This window comes from Colias eurytheme, chromosome 23, assembly GCF_061535395.1.
Source record: "Colias eurytheme isolate Ceu_HAF_F1 chromosome 23, ilColEury1 Martin Lab GWU primary, whole genome shotgun sequence".
Classification (NCBI taxonomy): Eukaryota; Metazoa; Arthropoda; class Insecta; order Lepidoptera; family Pieridae; genus Colias; species Colias eurytheme.
In genome coordinates, this window is record NC_143002.1 from 1,724,707 (window position 1) to 1,745,940 (window position 21,234).

At 33.2% G+C, this 21,234-nt stretch overlaps 1 protein-coding gene across 1 annotated transcript in view; it reads right to left on the bottom strand.

The window, feature by feature from the left end:
* Window positions 1-2,155: 2,155 nt before the first annotated feature.
* Nagk (N-acetylglucosamine kinase) overlaps window positions 2,156-21,234 on the bottom strand; it is a 139,369-nt gene continuing 120,290 nt past the window's right edge. The window contains exon 9 of the mRNA XM_090115423.1: window positions 2,156-2,327. The gene's annotated coding sequence lies outside the window, so the exon portion shown is untranslated. The remainder of the gene's footprint in view (window positions 2,328-21,234) is intronic.

The window sequence follows — 21,234 nt, forward strand, 5'->3', positions numbered from 1 at the left end:
TTTTCTGGGAAACTAAGTGAAAAAGGATATAAACCAACATATTAAGATGTTTTCAAAATAAAGTTATGGTCTTATTTGTACAGGTTATAACGAAAGTTATGAATGTAGGTACCAAAATTACCGTGAAAGCTATTGTGTATTTGGGTATTATATCTTCTTATATATAAAAATGAATCGCAAAATGTGTTAACGCATAACTCGAGAACGGCTGAACCGATTTAGATATTATGTAATTCTTTTTTTATTATATTCCTTGAAGTACGAGGATGGTTGTTATGTAGAGAAAACGTAAGTACATGTACCACGGGCGAAGCCGGGGCGGACCGCTAGTTAATCATATAAATGGTAAGTACTTATTTAAAAATTATATATATGTAGGTTTATCAGCCATTTGGTTTCCTTAACACAAGCGAAAGCTTAGTATGGGATCAGATCGTGTCGTGTGTTAAAATTGTCCTGAAATATTTATTTATTTCACAAGATATTTTATTAGAATGTACAAAAAATACATTAAACCTCGAGTATATTACTCTAATTCAGAATTGTTTCATTAATATTAATTCTGTTTCAAAATGAAGTGGAAAAAATATATTCTGAAAAGTCGTTCAAGTAAAAGTTTCATAAAACTTGTGGTAGTATAAAAACTAACTCTTTGGCTTCAGTAAATTATCTTCATTTTAACACTTTTCTTTTGAGCCATTTTTAATGAGGTCTTATCCTGACTTCTTTACTATAGAATAATACTAGTTTACCGCCCGCGGCTTCGCCCGCTTTGTCTAAAACCTAATTAATTATATACTAAAACCTTCCTCATCACTCTATCTATTAAAAAAAACCGCAAAACCGTTGCGTAGTTTTTAAGATTTAAGCATACAAAGGGACATACGGAAATAGGGACAGAGAAAGCGACTTTGTTTTATACTATGTAGTGAAGGTATCTACCTATTACCATGTTTCAAACTGAATTGTGTAAAAACACCTGAACAGATTCGAAAGAAATCAGCTACCTGGCCTGTTTCTGACAGAGAGATAGGTTCAGGTATTTTAAGAGTTAAGGCATAAATTACTAATCATTACTAAAGGCCGTTAAATTCCAATGATGTTTCTTCTGTTGCTTGATTTATATTTATATTACAATAATTATTTTAAAGCCTTTTTAATTAACTACATAACATTAGATATTAATTATTTATTGTTTACTAGTGGTCCGCCCCGGCTTCGCCCGTGGTACATATTTCGCAATAAAAGGTAGCCTATGTCCTTTCTCGGGTATCAAAATATCTCCATACCAAATTTCATGCAAATTGGTTCAGTAGTTTAGGCGTGATTGAGTAACAGACAGACAGACAGAGTTACTTTCGCATTTATAATATTAGTATGGATTTAACTGTTTATTATATCATACCATTTAACATAAAAATACTTACATAAAATAATATATTAGGTCATCTTTGAAAAACACTATGTACAAGAGCCGTAAAAAAATAAAAAATATCGATCGCCACAACCAAGGCTCTACCATAATAAAATTCACCGTCCCAACCTCAAAGATAATTGAATTACCTAATAACAACGAAGTCATAAATAACAATCTTGACAACGTTGCGTAAATTTTAGGAGATAGTCATAACGATACGTGCTATGTCAAGCTATTAACAAAACTATAAGGGTGCGTTTCCACCAGAGATGTGCGAGGATGCGTAAGCAAGGGATGTGTTTCATTTAGTGTTTGAAGCGATACTATTGGTTCTTTACAAACACATCACTACGCATTCGCACATTCCTGGTGGAAACGCAGCCTAATAAGCTGTATAAATGTATGCTCATTTCTTTTGTGTTGTCGTACCATTTATCGTAATTATAAAATTTCGACCTACATTTTTTACTGTTACCTCTGTGGAACTGCAGTTACTTTGTTGATTAAATTTGATATGACGATTGCGTGGAAACCGGTCATGGTGAATATTGTAAAAATGAAAATATAGAGCAAGTTTAGATTCAAGTATTAAATGTAAAGTTGTTAATCAATGTAGACATTGCTAAATATTCAATAGAGGTAAGTTCTACAAAGTTATTTATTTTGCATTAGTCTGAGCTATATCTCCCCCCCACTTTTGAATAACCAGAAGATATTGCAACAAATGGGATTGCGAAATTTTGTGGGTCATTTGTAACAGGATGGCGGTTCTACAGGAGTCTTAGTACGCAATGACAAAAAGAAAAATGATGGTCCGAACGCTGATACCGGATGCGTTAAGATACTGTAATATAAAATATAACAGTATCTTAAGATAAAATATTATAGTATCTTCACCGTGTGTGACGCGCTTTAATCTACAACTGACAATACAATCTATATCCTTTATATTTTATAAGAATGTATTTATAAACTCTATTCCCCCAATACAGTAAAAACTATAGTCTATATCGTTGGTGTTTATAAGCTGAATCCACCCCAAATCGGCTTAAATATATGCCATGTTCGCTGACAGGATATGCTAATGTGTACTATTGTCTTCATGTAAATGCAATCTAAAGCTTTGGAGTCACCGATTCGTGTGTGACTGTGATAGAAAACAATCAATTTGAAATTTAAATTAGAGACTTGGGAAGAACTGTAGTGAAGTTTAAAATGATGAATTCGGTTTTTGATGCATGATGATAGTCGTTTATGATCGTTTCTGTAGACTAATCGATAGAATAAGGGCTCAATAAGAATATTAAACAGGTACTTTGTCTTCTTTTAACACGCTTTTACTAGCATCATCTGTATGTGTGTATTCCTATACTACTCTTTTATATTTTACTAGATTTCCGCCCGCGGCTTCGCCCGCGTTTTCAAAGGAAAACCCGCATAGTTCCCGTTCCCGTGGGATTTCCGGGATAAATTCTATCCTATGTGTTAATCCAAGTTACCCTCTATATGTGTGCTAAATTTCATTATAATCGGTTCAGTAGTATTTGCGTGAAAGAGTAACAAATACACACACATCCGCAAAAACTTTCGCATTTATAATATTAGTAGGATAGGATTTTGAGCCACTTTAAACGGACAAAATTTCAAACTTTGAATTCAGTGACAATACAATAATTTCATGAATTTAAGCGTGCTTTTTAGCTTTTTTAAACTATATTAATTATTATAAAGTAGCTACTAGATAAACTATATAAAATTGAGAATAACCTATTCGTATGATATGTGTTTACTTAAGTATTAGTTACCTAAGTAGATATTAAGTATGTAGGATGTAGGTGGGTACAAAATAAAACATCTGCTTTCGTAATATATTTTTTATTCATAACCATACTTACTTAGATTTTAATGAAAGTTTTAGTGTTATATCTCACTTGAGACAAAAGTATTTTATCTTGATGAAAAACAGTGAAAAATGAACATAAAAGATGTCGCGGGACCAAGTTATTCGGGTCGGCAAGAAAAATATAAATATCAAATTCATTCATAACAATATGTTTTGAAAAGAGTGTACAAGACATGCGTATTCATTGTTTTTTGCTCTATTTCCAGAAGACGGATTACTCTTATGTCTGGCTTTAAAAATAGGATATTGTTAGCTTTTGCCTGTTGGTATTTTCTTGTTATGCTTGCGTGCGGGCTTATTTGTAGCGTTATTCATATTTTCATAAACTTCCATTTATATTTTCTCAGCCATTTTTGTTTTAAGACAACCGTTAAACGTCTTTGAAACGACAGTCTTTTTGAAACAGTGATTAATGCATTTGCATAGAATTTAGGTTTGACGCCTAGAACTACAAAAAACAGTCTAGCATGAGATTTAAATGTTATTAAATAAAATAAAAAAAGACGTGTGGCACTTGGGGACTGCCGCGGTAAAGCTATTGCATGCTATGCCTTCAAGCCACACCTCCGTGCCCGTCGGAGCGGGGAGCGTGAGATTTTTTCGTTACGGAATTTCTGGATTCGGGCCCCGCGCTCAAGGCCCGCGATAGAAGCTATGCAATAGCTTAAAATAAAAATAAACTGTTGTTATCCATAGTACTAAAATATTTAGAAACTTCTCCAAGTGTTGCGAAGATAAATTAAATAAACAAACAAAAGGTTTTCCCGGTAGAGCGTAAAGAACAAATCGAAAGGGTGAATTCTCTATTCCTTAAAACCCTTCTTTGTGATTAATTTTTCAATACCACTGGGTATTATAAGGATCTTGTAGAATAAATCAAACGTACATTTTTTACAGCCTGAAGTAATCTTTTGAATGAATTAGAAAAGCTTAGAAAACGTTGGAAAATACTAACACGAAGATATTTTTAAGGCCCCAATGTTGGGTTGGTTAATTTATGTTTCGAATTCTTTACTTGGTTACAACTACTATGAATATATTGTTACAATAGGACTTAGAAACTTGACACTAAAAATTTTAACATAATATTGTGTCCAGCGAGGTTACTATCATGTCTAAAGCATTATTTCCAATGTGAGCTATCTCTATATTTTTTCATAGTGCTATTATATTTTTCATACAGGAATTAATAATTATACTGCTTTAAGCTGCAGCAGCATTTCTTTAGTAATGGACCATTAGTTTGGGCCACATTGCACCACATTGGCCAAGTGTTAACCAATTTATTTATTTCTAATTACAACGAGTGAAAATTTAAGCACAAATCAAAGTATGTAGAATCAAGCAATTTAGACATACAAGCTAATCTACAAAGCCTTCAACTGTAGGTATATTGACAAACAGTTAATTAGTGGAACATAATTAGTTATTCCCAATTATCGTTTGCAAACAAATGATTGTATATTTAATAAGGTTCAATCCTCGATCAACGACTTTAAAGTTCGCAAATAATTTGACTCACCTGCTGTTGAGTTATTGTTTATTTATTATTGGTGCCTTTAAAGAACATTGGTACCAATTAAATTTTGTATAAGTAGATTTACAAATGCAGAATTAAGAAGGACTACACAATATATATGGTTTTTTTGTTTATTGTAAACTAGGTTTCCGCCCGCGGCTTCGCCCGCGCAGTCAAAGAAAAACCCGCATAGTTCCCGTTCCCGTGGGATTTCCGGGTTAAAACCTATCCTATTTCCCGGGATAAAAAGTAGCCTATGTCCTTTCTCGGGTATCAAAATATCTCTATACCAAATTTCATGCAAATTGGTTCAGTAGTTAAGGCGTGATTGAGTAACAGACAGACAGACAGAGTTACTTTCGCATTTATAATATTAATAGTATGGATAGTACAGGTAAAGTAGTATCAAAGAATACTTAATAGTAGCTAACGCTAGTAGTAGGGTAAAGTTTAAAGCGACATAATATTTTTCTTAATATTTAACTTGCTAATACCTAAAAAGAAACGACTTATACAGGGCACTGGTAGGATGTTTTGTTATAATTAAAAATATATGTATTTTTATTTAATTTAGTGATCTTCCATAACATAATATTGATCGAGGAAATAGTCGTCATCGTAGGGATACACTGAAAATAAAAAAAAGTATTATAATCTTACTTTTAAATTATAAGCAGTTAGGGAAATAGGTACTGACTTAGACACTGACTTTTTGACGTGACAACGTCTTATAATTTGATAGAGCTGGCTGCACACACGAAAAAACATGACTCATGCGGCGTTACCTCGCTCTGAGGCGTTCCATGTAAGGCTTGAAGTGCAAGCGAGAGCGCGGAACGAGCGACAAAGAAACACAATCGGACGTAATTGTCATGTTCAACTATCGTCAGTAAACCGACTTTACAGACAACCAATTTTTCACACATTATTGTCCGCCCGCGGCTTCGCCCGCGTTTTCAAAGAAAAACCCGCGTAGTTCCCATTCCCGTCTGATTTCCTGTATAAAACCTATCCTATGTGTTAATCCAAGTTACCCTCTATATTTCTGCTAAATTTCATTGTAATCGGTTCAGTCGTATTTGCGTGAAAGAGTAACAAACATACACTTTCTCATTTATAATAATAATTAGTAGGATAGGATAGGATTTTATTGACATATAAGCCAAAAACAGAACAATCTAAAAATTGTGAATATTGCTATTAGAACAGATTTTGGATTAGATAAAAAAAGGCATTGAAAATAAATTAAACTCTTACGCAGATACTCTGTTAGATTTCTAACTTCGAAGCACTCCCCCATATGGACAACTTGCCATACTGAAATATGAAATAAAAAAGAAAATTAACAATAAATTAGCTCTTCGTTTTTACTGATATTTATTTATTATAGGCTAGTTTCGCCATTTGTTGAGAGGTAATTTAGTAAAAAATTAAACACTTTTTAATTTTTTCCCACATTACCTCTTTGTTATTTATTTTAACTAACAGATAAATAAATCAAAAACGATCGATTCGGCGAAACTATAATCTACATTATACTAAATTAAATCTGCATTGCAAAATTGACTGAATTCAAATTGAAATATGAATCATTATTGAATGCTTATTGAATATTCCAGATTGAGGGTAAGGTGGGTTTCAATACGGTAATGGAATTTGAAATGTCATAGTAATTTAAATAACTGCTCCCATAATCTATAGTAATAATATAAAGCTGAAGATTTTATTTGTTTGAACGCGTTAAGCTCAGGAAGCATTGAAGCAATTTCAAAAATTTATTAATTTATTTATTTATTTATAATACCTAAACAATTTCAAAAATTCTAGGCTGTCTAACACTGTCAATTTTTCAAATCGCACCAGTAGTTCATGAGATTCGCGTTTAGGATAACAAACAGCTTCATAATATTAGTATAGACACAATAGATACAATGTTTTAAATATATTTATATAGCACACATTAAATTTATCAAGGGTCTAAGAAACAGGAAGATCATTGACCCTACGAAAAATATTTCTAAGCTATAGGTATATTACGTACCTTCATATCTTTCCATACAATTCACGTAATCCATGAGACAGTAATTTTTGAACGTATAATAGGTGTAGTATAATGTTCTAGCACAAAGCTTCCCGGTGCTACAAAGAGAAAATAAAGAGTCAAATTGCGCAATTTAAGTATAAAAGCATTTAAAATAATGATATTTTTTATCTGTGAATGGTTTAAAATATGAATGGAAATTTTAGTTACATTTTTGTTGAACGAAAACAAAAGTAGAGTGCATTTTTGGACTTATATTACAAAACAAAAATATCAAACCAACAATTTATAAGTATTATTGTTTCAAGAGAAGGGAGAGTGAACTTAACAATATTATCACTTCTAAGTGATAAGGCCGCCTAATAAACTATACTGTTTTTTGTTTTGTGTATTAGCAATAAGTTTTCTATGTATAGTTTTATTGAAGAGAGTGAATAATATTTCTGGAATAGGAAAAGCAGATATGCTTACATTATACAAAAAAGAGACGGCGGTGTTATGGCTATTAAGCTGTCTCTTCAAGGCAACCATACACAAGTTAGATTTTTTGGTTTGTACCTATTGCTTATTTTCTAGCGTTTATGATACCTATACCACCTACCTTATGTTCATATTTTAATTGTCTATAGACGAGATACATACGTATAGGCTCTCAAACAGTAATGCACAAGATAGTCGCAGTCCTCTTTGAATGATATTCGGTAAGGCTGCGTGCGATGCACTCGTTTCGCAGTTGTTGTTGGTATTGAGTATCTACAAACATTTATGTTGTGAATATTAATAAGAATTAAATAAAAACCAGATTAATTAAAACTTAGAAAAGCAGTCATAAAGACCTTTTTTAGTTCTGTGTGATGTTACCATTGTAAAACCAGCCTTCTTTTCCCGGCAAGGAACAGCATGTTGCTCAGGAGTCTGAATTCCATTATCACTAAGTTATATTTAGCAACCTTTTATCTTACTCATAAAAATCAGTCTGGCCGCTTTTGTAGAATTTAATATAAGATGCTGATTTTCTATAATGCCAAAATTAATGAACATAACAAGTATATTTTTAAACAACAGAAATAATTCGATCACGAGGTGGGATTCGAACCCGTGCCAGGTAAACATACAAAGTATTTTTTCTTCATAAAACATTGCGAAAGGATTGAACTTCTTGGATACTACATACTACAATAGAATAATAATAGTTTTTTTACCTTTGAGCGGCTTGATCAGCATGTTTTTGATCCTGCGTTATCATGGTAGCGATGTCCTGTTGGTCGAAATCATCGCCAACGTGCTGTCGCAGCTTCGTGTCATTCACACATACAGATATAAGGCTTAGTATTAATATTACTGAAAATATAATAGGTATAGAGGTATTTATGTTTGTTTACTTTTTTTAAAGGCCATCTCAGGGTGTTGTTCTTTTTCTTCTGGATCATTAACAAGATACATTTTTTTACAAAAGTCATTAATCGTCAAAAAAACAAATTACTATAAGCTTTTTTTTTTTTTTTTTTTTTTATTCTAATTTAATTTAGGGACTTTGAGTCAGCGATGACTATGTCAGTCCCATAGTATATGCTATAAGTTTAACTTAACTAGCCTACTAATATCCGTCGTGTGAATATGCAGACCATCCTAGCCGCCTCCGTATTAGGTGCAGATAAAATGGTCTGAAACATACCCACATCGGTCGGACACACATTAAATTTCCTATATAATTCTTGCCTCATAGGTGCAGTCCGTACACATTCCATGAGAAAGTGATGTACATCATCTAATATACCACACACGTCGCAGTTCGCGTTAGCTCTTTTTTTCATTAAATATTTGAAGTTGTTTAATGGCATGTGTCCGGACCGCAGCCTATGGGCAATAACAATTAACTTCCTGTCTATTCTAGTATTAGCAAACCATGGAATGCGTGGTGGCTCACATTGCATAGTGCGAAACCAGATGCCTTTCTGTTTAGCAACTACATCAAACCACTCCTTCCAGTCTAGGAGAATACGCTCCCTATATTTAACTAAGACTTCTGAATATTCGGGTGTAATATAAACTTCGGTACCATTTAAAATTCCATCCCTTGCCATATGATCCACCACCTCATTACCACGGATCCCAACATGAGATGGAACCCATTGCAACACAACAGACCTTCTTCCAGCGATCAGTGCCAATATTTTATTGATAACTGCATAAGCTATCGCTGCGCCTCTGTTTCCAGAAGCACATCGAGCTATATGTTGTAAGGCACTTCTACTATCAGATAAAATAACCACCTTTTCATATCCAGCACCAATAGCATAAGAGAGCGCTTCAGAGATCGCAAAGAGTTCCACAAACATTATTGAATGCTTAGACACATTGACAATCTTATATGACTGCCTCACATTGTGACTGGGATCATAGAAAGCAGCACCGCGACCATCTTGCGTCTGCGAACCGTCCGTGTACAGTTTAACCCAACCTTCATATTTATTGAACAAAGTTAATAATGTATTACATTTGAGTATTTGTTTGTTGTAACTGTTTTTGGATGCTATAATATTATCTATTGTGGTTTGTATGTTATCAACGTTAAAATTTGAAACCCACATACTTAAATTATAAATATTTAAAGAAGAGCAAGTATTTATTTTTTCTTTTACGGTCTCGTTGTAAACAGTAGCCAGCAGAGGTTTTTTCTTTCTCCGAAAATATAGTGTGTTAATTTGTTGTGATAAATTGTTTACAAAAGTTAACGTTATATTACCTGACATTGATTGGGCTTTAAGGCAAAACTTATAAGCTAAGTACTTTCTTCGTAAAAAAAGGGGCGGAATGCACAAGTCATATTCCATCACATGAATGGGGGTGGTTTTAATGTAGCCACCTACAACGCGAAGGGCAGCATTTTGAACACGGTCTAATTTTAATAAATGAGTTTTAGCAGCACAGTCATAAACGAAGCTAGAATAATCCAGTCTACTCCTTATCAACGATATATAAATCCTACGAAGGTGTATGGGATGTACTCCCCAGGACGAACTTGCTAGCACTTTTAAAATATTAAGAAATCTAAGAGTCTTAGCTTGAAGCTCATTTATATGGAGATTCCATAATAATGAGCTATCTAGCCATACCCCCAGATATTTTACACAGTTAACAAATGGTATTAAATTATTATTAATCACAATCGATACTTGTTCACGTCTTCTTGCTTTACTAAATAAACATAACTGTGTTTTTACCAATGAGATGTCTAAACCAATTTGAGCCAAAGCTAATGAAATTGAATTAATGCATTGAGACATTTTTAAAGCCCTAAAATTACAATCTTTATTTTGTATATAAAATACAAAATCGTCAGCATATTGTAAACTACGCATGTTGCTATCTAGGGATCTATATAGTTGAGAGGTGGCTATATTAAATAAAAGGGGGGATATCGGGTCGCCTTGTGCTAAGCCTTTTCCGGTCCACCGAATTTTAGCATCAGTGGAGTTATTAGTTGCGCCATAAATTTTTAAATGTCTTACTTTGAGGAACGTGTATAAATAGTTACACACTTTTGTTCCAACATGCAGTTCATCTAATATTATAGCAAGCTGGTCAACTAAGACGTTATTATATGCACTATCAATATCCAGAAAGCAAGCTAATGTCGGAGTATACTTAGAAAAACCGGTTTGAATTTCCGATACAAGGCGTACAATACAGTCTATACTAGATTGACCTCTACGAAATCCTGAAGTGGAAGGTTGCAAAATTTTGTTCCTCTCTACGAAGCATTCGAGGCGCTTAGCTAGCATAGCGTGAAATATCTTGCAAACACATGACATCAAGGAAATCGGTCTGAATTTAGGGGGGGCCTGATTATTAATATTTTGTTTAGGAATGGGAACTATTTTTATATCGCGCCATTGATCCGGTATCACTGCACTCTTAAGAACACAGTTATATATATTAAGGAGGTGGTACTTTCCCGCCACAGGCAGATTATAAACCATAGAATAAGATATATCGTCAGTGCCAGGGGAACTGTCTTTCTTTTTCAGGCACTTAGAAAGTTCTGCAAAGCTAAATTCACTTTCTAGCTCACAGTTATTAGATTTAAACGTTAAATGTGAGGGCAAAACAAAATCAGGTGCTAGTGAACATAGTAACTGCTCTTTTTGGTCATCGGAAGCTTGAAATGAAGTAGTTCGCATACCTTTCATCCAGCGCATCTTTCTCCACATATCTGAAGAGTTTGTGGTTTGATCGAGACTATCACAGAAACTCTGCCAATTTTTAGCTTTTACCTGTCTAGTTACTTTTTGAGCTTCAGAAATACACTCTGAAAGTCTATCAAAGTTATCAGGTGTAGGATTACGTCTGAAGGTCTTTAAAGCTAGACGTCGTTTGGCTATGGCGTGGGATATAGTTGCACACCAATAGTGTTTGGGTCTAAAATTTTTTGATTGATCTAATGTATCAATTTTAAAAAAGGGTATACTTTCATTGGCCGCATAATTAATGTTTTCTATAAATTTATCGTATACTGATTGAATGTTATCACTATCTAACACTATACAATTTTCAGAAAAACATTCGCTAAAAGAAGATCGAAATATATTCCAGTCCGCTTTCTTAAAATTACGACGTTTAATTATACTACCACCATCATCACTATATGTTAAGAGGGTTTTAATTATTATGTGATCACTGCCTAAGGTCTCTTTTGAGACACTCCACTTGCAAAACACAGCTATATCAGTTGAAACGAATGTTACGTCGGGTGAGCTTTCCTGCAGACTACCATTACTTAATCTAATTCTAGTTGGCTCACCAGAATTTAATGCAACATAATTAAAATCGGAAGAAGCATCGAACAATTGAAGGCCTCTTGTATTGTTTCGATTCGACCAATTGGTATGATGGGCATTGAAGTCCCCAGCAATTATAGATTTTTCAACACTCAAAGAAAAAATATCATCCCAATCACATTGTGAGGTCCTTACAGACGGTGAACAATATACAGAGGCGATAAACTTTAACTGCTTACAATTTAGTATTTTAATACCAATAACCTCTATCCCAGGATTCCTGGTTATTATAGGAAAGGGCTGGATAAGTATAGAACGATGGACAATAATAGCAACTCCTCCATAGCCATCATTTCTGTCTCTTCTAAGAATATTATAATTGCGTATATTAATTACAGCGTCTGAATTAAGCCAAGTTTCGCTTACTAAACATATACTAATTTTCTCCCGGTTTAAAAGTAATTCGAGATCTTGTCTTTTTGGAAATAAGCTCTGGGAGTTCCATTGAGCAATGCATAGATGTCGGTCAATAGACCCCCCAGAACCTCGCCCAGCACTAATATATATATTATGACTATTACTGTCCATTATTATTAAACAAACTTATAAAATTTCTAAGCGTATCGCAGCTACTTACAGTTTTTAAAATAAATGTCTTAAATGCATCTAGTACTAATTTAACAATTTTAACAAACTTTTGTTCCAAATTTGTTGTGTCTGTAAAAAAAATACTTTGAATTTTATCCCATATAGACTCATTAAGCCTTTCCCTATCCAAATTTTTCTTTCTAGCTCGTTTCTCTCTATCTTCTTGTAGTTCTTTATTTTCAAGATAACTTTCTTCTCTTTGAGGCATTGTATCTACCTCTTGCGAATGAAGTAGCTGATTTTCTCTGACTACGTTTTTCAGTCGTTTCTTTCTTGATTCCTTTTTCTTTAGTGTCTTACTTTTATTACTATTACGTACAATGTCTGCGTAGCTAACCTCTTCTGTATAACTGACGTAACTAACCTCAGATTCGCTGTCACTATCCATCATTTTATTTATTTCCTCTTCCACCATATCAGTATCAAAAGTCTTGAGCGGTTGTTCAGAATTATCCAAGAAATGCTCGTTTAGACTCTTTTTGTATTTTTCACTATCTTTTTCTTGTTCTAGATATTTATTTAAAGCTACTTTGTATGTGTAATTATTTTTGCACATAAGACTTCTTATCTCCTTTTCTTTGATGAAAGACGGACATTTTTTGAAGAATGATGGGTGATCTCCTCCACAATTTATACAGCGATAAGTTTGAGTGTCACAATCCTTGTGGTCACCAGTGCACATTGGACAAGTAAGTTTTTTCTTTGGACAAGACCGATTCAAGTGCCCGAACTTCCAGCAGTTTGAGCATTGCGATACTGGAAACGTATACGGCTCGACTTCAAATCGACATTCACATCCAAGTACATATTTAGGTAAAACTGCACTTTTAAAACAAAAGCGTACTGTCTCGCTATCAACCCATTGCTTCTCCTCGTTAAGCCTCTTTAGTCTTTTTATTGACACAATTTCATAGTCACTCTGGAAGGTTTTTTGCAAATCCTCTTCTTTCATCTCTAATTCGATATATTTAACAACTCCAAAAGTGAGACTTACTTCGGTAGTTATACGACAGCGATATCCTAGCTCTTTCATTTTTTTGGAATTTATCAATTTTTCAGCTATCTCCCTATTCTCGACGTTCATGATGATTTTATATGGGGTTTTATACTTTATGTTAAGAATTGTTGTTATATTTATCTCTTTAAGTAATTTTGCAAAACCGATTCTTTTTGGTAGTGGCTTTTCCGAAGATATACATACTTCAATACAGGTGTTAATGTCTTGTGTAATTAAATTCCGTTTTTCGCCAGAATCCTGACGCAAAAGCCTTTTACTTCTCCTACTTTGTACCAATTGATATTCTTCATCCTCCTCCGAAACCAAATTCTCCTGTTCGTCACTTTCATTTCTTGGTCGTTTCTCAGGTCTGGAAGTCTGTAAACTTGTTATATCCATTATTACCGCACTATCAAAACCCTCCGCACTTATGTCGCTGCGCGTACTGTAGGTACGAGGCCGCTGGGCGACCCCGTCCATTGTTAACTCACGGAACGTTCGAAACCGAGAATAAATTAATTTAGATTTACACACCGGAACAAATACGTGCGCTCACACTCAAGTGTCGCGCGGCACTACTATAAGCTAAAAGATACAATAATAAAGAATATAGGTAATAGAGTGAGTCTTTGTGTATAATATTTTTCTGGACTTGAAATTTCTCTACTAATATTCTATACACAATATGTACATTGTACCTACATACAATATTCATACAATAAAAAGATGATTTGACCAATTTTGATGAGTTTGAACAGAGTCATAATTTTGAATAGGGCCTACCTAAGACCTTCTTCATGAAAATCGAAAAAAAAAACATTTAAGCATTAAGAAAAATATTTCTGGATCATAAATTCTCTAAAAATATAGTTTTTCTACATATTTTAATTTTCTTCTAACTTTCACGTACCTGCCAGTTGAGTCAAGCTAGTTTGTAATTTATCGTCCATGTTATTAACTTAAGAAAACAATAAACCGTTAAATAAACCAACAGCTACTAACTAAGCAAAAAATATAAATAAACTTCAGATGCATTTTTAACAATATTATGGGCAAATAATTTCAACAAAATACCTAAGTATTTATTATTATCTGAATGTCTCTTTCCCACCAAATTTACCTTAATTCTACCAAAAGACAAAGGTAATAGTAATTTAATAAGTCTTCTACTAATTCGTGATCGTAGAGGACTTAAATTCATCAGTACAATCAGTAGAAGAGACATTTCTTTTTTACTTATCAGATTAGGTGACCTTAATTGAGTTGGGACTATTATATATATAGTATATACTAATATTATAAAGCTGAAGAGTTTGTTTGTTTGTTTGAACGCGCTAATCTCGGGAACTACTGGTCCGATTTGAAAAATTCTTTCAGTGTTAGATAGCCCATTTATCTAGGAAGGCTATAAGCTATCTAATATCATCTCGCTAAGACTAACAGGAGCGGAGCACTGCGGGTAAAACTGCGGAGCACAGCTAGTATTCAATAAAACACAGTTAAAGCTGTTTAATAATAGGGTTATTCTTTAACATTATTAATTGTATTATCCCTAAATTCTCCCTATGTTATCACATATTAAGAGATAAAATAAACAAATACTTTAATAAAAGTATTGAAAAAAATTTTTTACGGAATTCATCTCTCCACCTCATCCTCAATACAGATCACTGTAACAATATTTCAGCCAAAAATCTATCTTAACTAAACACTGCACGGCGATGTTGCCAATAAAATTTCTATTTTAAACTCTATCCTATACAGATAGGGTTGATTTTACTATAGAATGTATGGAGGTAGGAAATTGAGCTATTTCTCCGTAAGGAAGCCGGCAATAAGTCACCGACTTTGGCTTGGAAGAAAATACAAATAAATATTTTTATTTTGCTTAAAATTTTTGGTGCTTGGCTATCCACGTGTAAATGGTGTATTAGATATTTTATTTGAGATGTCTTGATATCTTGATTGTAATAAATATAGAGATAATTGAATTCAGCATTGGTTGTGTTGAATACGGTGTTTGTATGAGACGCTTAAAGATTCGTGAAATCTTTACTAATATTATAAAGCTGAAGAGTTTGTCTGTTTGATTGAACGCGCTAATCTCAAGAACTACTGGTCCGATTTGAAAAATTATTTCGGTGTTGGATAGCCCATTTATCGACGAAGGCTAATAAGCGAGAAGAAACCGCGAAGCTCAGCTAGTACACAAACTAATGACGAGATACTGAAAAGCGCAGTAAGAGCACAGGTACTGTACGCGGCAGTAGTAACAGTATCAAGTTTTGAAAAATCATGATACATTCTAAAAAACACGCAGTACTACGTCTAATAAAAAGTTAAAAACACCAGGCGCGCTTTAAACATGTTGAAATCATTATTTTAAGCTAAAAAATCCTGTGTTTCATTTAAATTAAAGTCTGCATTGGGTATATAGCTAAATGCAAATTTATTAAACAAAAATGTTTAACTAACGAAGACAAATTGTAGTACCTTCAAACTAGCAAAACCTCTTAATACCATTTGATGCAGTATTTAGTCTATTCTAATACTGTTTGGACATGCATAATAAATACATTTCTAAATAGCTAAGTTCTCATTCGCGACGTAGAATGTAGTATCATTTCGGGACTTCAAATAATGAGACGTTGAGTCGGAGTAATTTCAACTGCAGTGTGGAGAAAATAACGAGTTTCCAAGTAGGTCTTGGGCTCAGTGTATCTTTTCTTTTTCTATACTTCTGTACTAATATTATAAAGCTGAAGAGTTTGTTTGTTTGAACGCGCTAATCTCAGAAACTACTGCTCTGATTTGTAAAATTATTTTGGTGTTAGATAGCCCATTTATCGAGGAAGGCCATATTACATCATCACGCTAAGACCAACATGAGCGTGGCCATGCGGTGAAACCGCAGAACAACGATTGCTAGAGCAGCTAGTTTTAATATAGGTGTGTTTAATGTTTATGTTTAGTCAATTAAGCCGATCGATACTGTATTTCGAGTTAAGCGGCTGACGGCACACGTTTAATCAATTTGGTACCTACCTGTTTAAGACATGAGAGGGATTTAAATGTAAAAGTTGGTAACTCTATAATATATTATAGTACCGTTAAGTAATAGCTTTAGCCCATGGCTTTACTCGCGTTAAAACTCTAAATCAAAATTATTCTGGAAACCACCTGAAGGCACACACATAAATTATTCATGTTACTTATAACGATAAAAGTGTATAAAACACATTCTCTTCTTACTTTTCCTATTGCCTATTTGAGAATAGGAGAAATAAAACAAACAAATAAAACGAGTAAATTGCTTTATTTTAGAAAAATCTTCTTTCCGAAACCAAAGCCACTTTCCAATCTTGAAAAAAGTTTTTATTATTTTATACCACGAACGTTATAAAATTATGTCTCAGATTATGCCATAGAAACTCAAAAAAAACATTACAAACTCTATTAGAAACAAAACCAGCACATTAAAGCTAGTTATTACGAAAATGTAGTTTAAATTAAACAATATCACATTTACAGGCGGCACTTAGTCAACGTTGGTTGGATTAGCGTTTGTCACACTGTCACTTGCTAAGCTAACGCTTAAGGTATAAACAGACCGTTCTATTATCGCTTAAACTGGGGAAATATCATGCAAACTTGGCCGAATTCTAGCGCGAAATAGTATGACGTTTTAGGTTGAAATAATGTGTTTTATGAGTTACTAGAGGTCCGCCCCGGCTTCGCCCGTGGTACATATTTCGCAATAAAAGGTAGCCTATGTCCTTTCTCGGGTATCAAAATATCTCCATACCAAATTTCATGCAAATTGGTTCAGTAGTTTGGACGTGATTGAGTAACAGACAGACAGACAGAGTTACTTTCGCATTTATAATATTAGTATAAAGATGTTTGCTTGCTTTGATAAAAAGGAAATATGTTTTTAGTCCTTCCAGAATATTCCGTACATAAAGCAATTTAAGAATTAATAAATTTATGTTCTAGAATTCAGATAGTATGTATGAGTACTTGTCAGGACAAGTTATTATTTTACAATCTGTTTATTTATTTCAAGAAATAATATAGTGTGGTATAAAAAATACAGTCGTAAGGAATTGAGTCATACCTAAATTATTGTTGCCCCCAATTCAGCATTTCTTGCTACGGAAATAATATCTGCGATATTGCTTACTGTACAAAACAACGTCTATAGCATATACAACATACATATCTCATAAATAATGTTGTTAAAAATTTTGTAATCCTACGTAATCGGTAATTCGGTTTTCTTATATTAAAACTTCCTTGCCTTAATTTTGTGGAAACTTATAGAAAACCTAAATAATCCTGATGATTACACAGCTGACAGGTCCCGAAACATTTAAATCTATTCCCGACAAACTATTACTATATTCAATTCCTAGTTTTATTTGCTCTACGTTTAAATCCGTTTGAACCACCCATATCACTCATTCGCAAGTCTAATCCGTGCGAAAGCGGCTTCAAATTTCCCGCCAGTGTCAATAAAATGCAAATCGTTGCATAATCTATGCGGTTTTTGCCGCCAAAACTGTTTGCGTTCATTCGTTTATTTTTTTTACTATTTTTTTTTCGTGACCATGGACACATTTTAGTTGTTATGTCGTACATTTGATTGTTTTTTTTTAATCTATTTCATACATAAGTCCGTCAGTCGTATATATTCGATAATTGAAGTGAAACTTCCTAGGCGCATTGAGAGTAAAATTTCAAGATTCATGGCAATACCGTCACGTAAAGGAGTAAGGCGACGATTTTGGTATCTTTGAATCTTGCCAAAGATTCACTTCTGACAAGTTTGCTCGACACACACGCTCTTTTTTAATTTATTTGATACACTAGTCATAATGTGTACTAAATTTCAATGTAATCGGTTGAGTAGTATTTGCGTGAAAGAGTAACAAACATACATACATCCATCCTCACAAACTTTCGCATTTATAATATTAGTAGGATATTATTATGCAGTCGTAATCTTATAAGCCTTGCGATTATGCTGTTTCCAGTATTGAAATTTCCACCGATAAATGAATAAAATCATTAACTGCATCTGCATGAAACGAGGTCAAGGCGTATGATGAGATTTGAATAAACAATCGACTTTTACGGAAAATGCAATAACCAGTTTAAGTAGATTTGTCGGTTGTATGAAAACTTTTTGTATTAGAGATCATTTAAGAGTGGATCTACCGGATCAATTCATGAGATACGTAATATGGTACAGAAAAGTAAAAAATAACAACATTAGTTAAAATATGCGTCTTATATCAAAAAGCTCATTCTTTTGTAGCAATAAAATACACTTATTAAATTTTCAGTAAAAAATATGCTATCTATTGCTGAAAGGAGTTTCAAAATCGGATCGTTACTTTTTGAGTTCAGTCATCAAGTCATTTTTAGCCCTTGCTGATGATGCCACTGATGTTTACTGACAAATAATCTAATCAGAACATATCCAGAAGTTATTAAAACAGGACATAATTTACATCTTATGATTAACTTATTAATGACAATGTATTAATTGTATAACTAATATTACCAATGCACATTAGGCAAAATTATAGCCAGCAGCGATCTCTACCAGGTAGCCTAAAAATTATAATATCTATACTAATATTATAAAGAGGAAAGGTTTGTATGTATGTATGGTTTTCACTTTTCACGCATAAACTACTGGACTGATTTTGATGAAATTTGGCACAGATAATCTTTAGACCCTGAGAAAGAACATAGGCTACCTTTTATTGCGAAATATGTACCACGGGCGAAGCCGGGGCGGACCGCTAGTATAACATAAAGTAAGTACTTATAGAACAATACTTCTTATAACTAGACTTTCCATACCATGAACAATTGTAATAAATTTTAACCGATTCAAAACAGTTTTGCATGTCACTGGTATTAATATGTGGATAATACATGATAATATTATTAAAATTTTAAGTAATTCTGTCATGCGATACCATTGCCAACCTTGGAATCTTACTTGGAATTGTTGTAGTGACATTTTTACCTGTATAAAAATGCATAGAATTATATTTTTTAAAGATATAAAGCATGAATTTTTACGCGGTTTCTATACTTAGAACTGCAATTTAAAAAAAAAGAATTTTTTTTTAATTGAGTTTTTTCTCTAAAAATTAACGGAAAACAAGAATACAAAATATAATATTTAATATAAATTATGGATATAATAAACGAAAATCAGTCTACAAACTGGTTAAAAATTTTAAATTAAAAGTATCGGTTTGTAAAACAAAGATGATATTGTCAGGAGAATATTATAATAATACGCAATAAAATCTCTTAATCGGACTGATAAACCTAGCTATGTAAGCTTTCAAGATATTTCATGAGTTATTCTGTCTGCTGTATATTAATGTTTATTAGTAACTAGCTTCCGCCCACGACTTTGTACGTGCATCCCCGTTTTTCCCCGTTCCCACAAGAATTTCGGGAAATCCTTTCTTAGCGGATGCCTACGTCCTAACATCTACCTGCATGCCAAATTTCAGCCCGATACGTCCAGTGGTTTGGGCTGTGCGTTGATAGATCACTATATCAGTCACCTTTGAGTTTTATATATATACTAGCGGTCCGCCCCGGCTTCGCCCGTGGTACATATTTACGTTTTCTCTACGTAAAAACCATCCTCGTGCTTGAAGGAATATAATAAAAAAAGAATTATCGAAATCGGTTCAGCCGTTCTCGAGTTATGCGCTTACCAACACATTTTGCGATTCATTTTTATATATAAGAGATATAGATTATTAAAACTTCAATCTTATATTAATTAACAGGTACAATCCGAAGAATCGACAGCGACGACGACTGCGACTGCGACTGCGACTTCGACAGCGACTTTTTCAGACCTATAAAACTATTAATATATAATTGAAAACATCATTATTACCAGAAACAGTTTCTATAATTTAAAATTGATGAGCACAGAATTGCATACTTTCTTACCATTATTATTTTCTTCTTCGTCACAGTCTTCTTTTCTTTTTTCTCTTCTTCCTTCTAGAAGTATCGAACAAGCGCCAATTTAAGAATCAGTTCGTTTTGTGAGCTCACGCCAAGTGACGACAAAGCGTACTGATTCTAATATTGGTACTGCTCTTATCTTCTTCTTCTTTGTCTTTTCTTCTTCTCTTCTCGATGTGTAAAGTAAAAGTCTATATTTATAGTAAAAAAATATACTTACAGTTCCAAAATACTTGATTGGTTTAATTTCTATCACATTATCAACTATTACTCCTTTTATGACGATTCAAAATCGCTTATAAACGAAGTTCATTTGAATATATAAAAGTTTGAGTTTGAATTTGACTAAAAACAACTAGCTACTAACTACTAGTATTTAAAATTAATATTTAAAAAAAAATGGAAAATTTAAAAACTGAAATATTACTGGCATTAAAATTAATTCAGTAGTTTGTGCGAATAAAAAGTAAAGAAATGTCGGTATAGTTCTTATAACATTAAATAAGTAGAGACAAATCGTCAATAACAAGAGATTAAATATAAAATGTATCGTCACGAACATTCTTGAACAAGAAATAGTATAACTTACCTGGACGAAAACAATATATAAAATATTCACTCACCTATACTGTATATCAATCGCAAATATTAATAATAAAAGAAAGTAAACACAAATAGAATATGTATGGAAGAGAAACCCATCAATTATATTGACTCATATAAATAATCCATAAGACTACTCTGATATAGATTGCGCGTTAGGAACTACACAATCTCACGCGATACGGTACTATTTCTGCAATGTACACTAAAATGTCGATTAATCAATTCTCCTCTTCCAAAGAAGTTTCTGATATCATGAGTGCTATAAGCTCTATTTTCGTTGAATGAATTATTTATTACTTTCATAA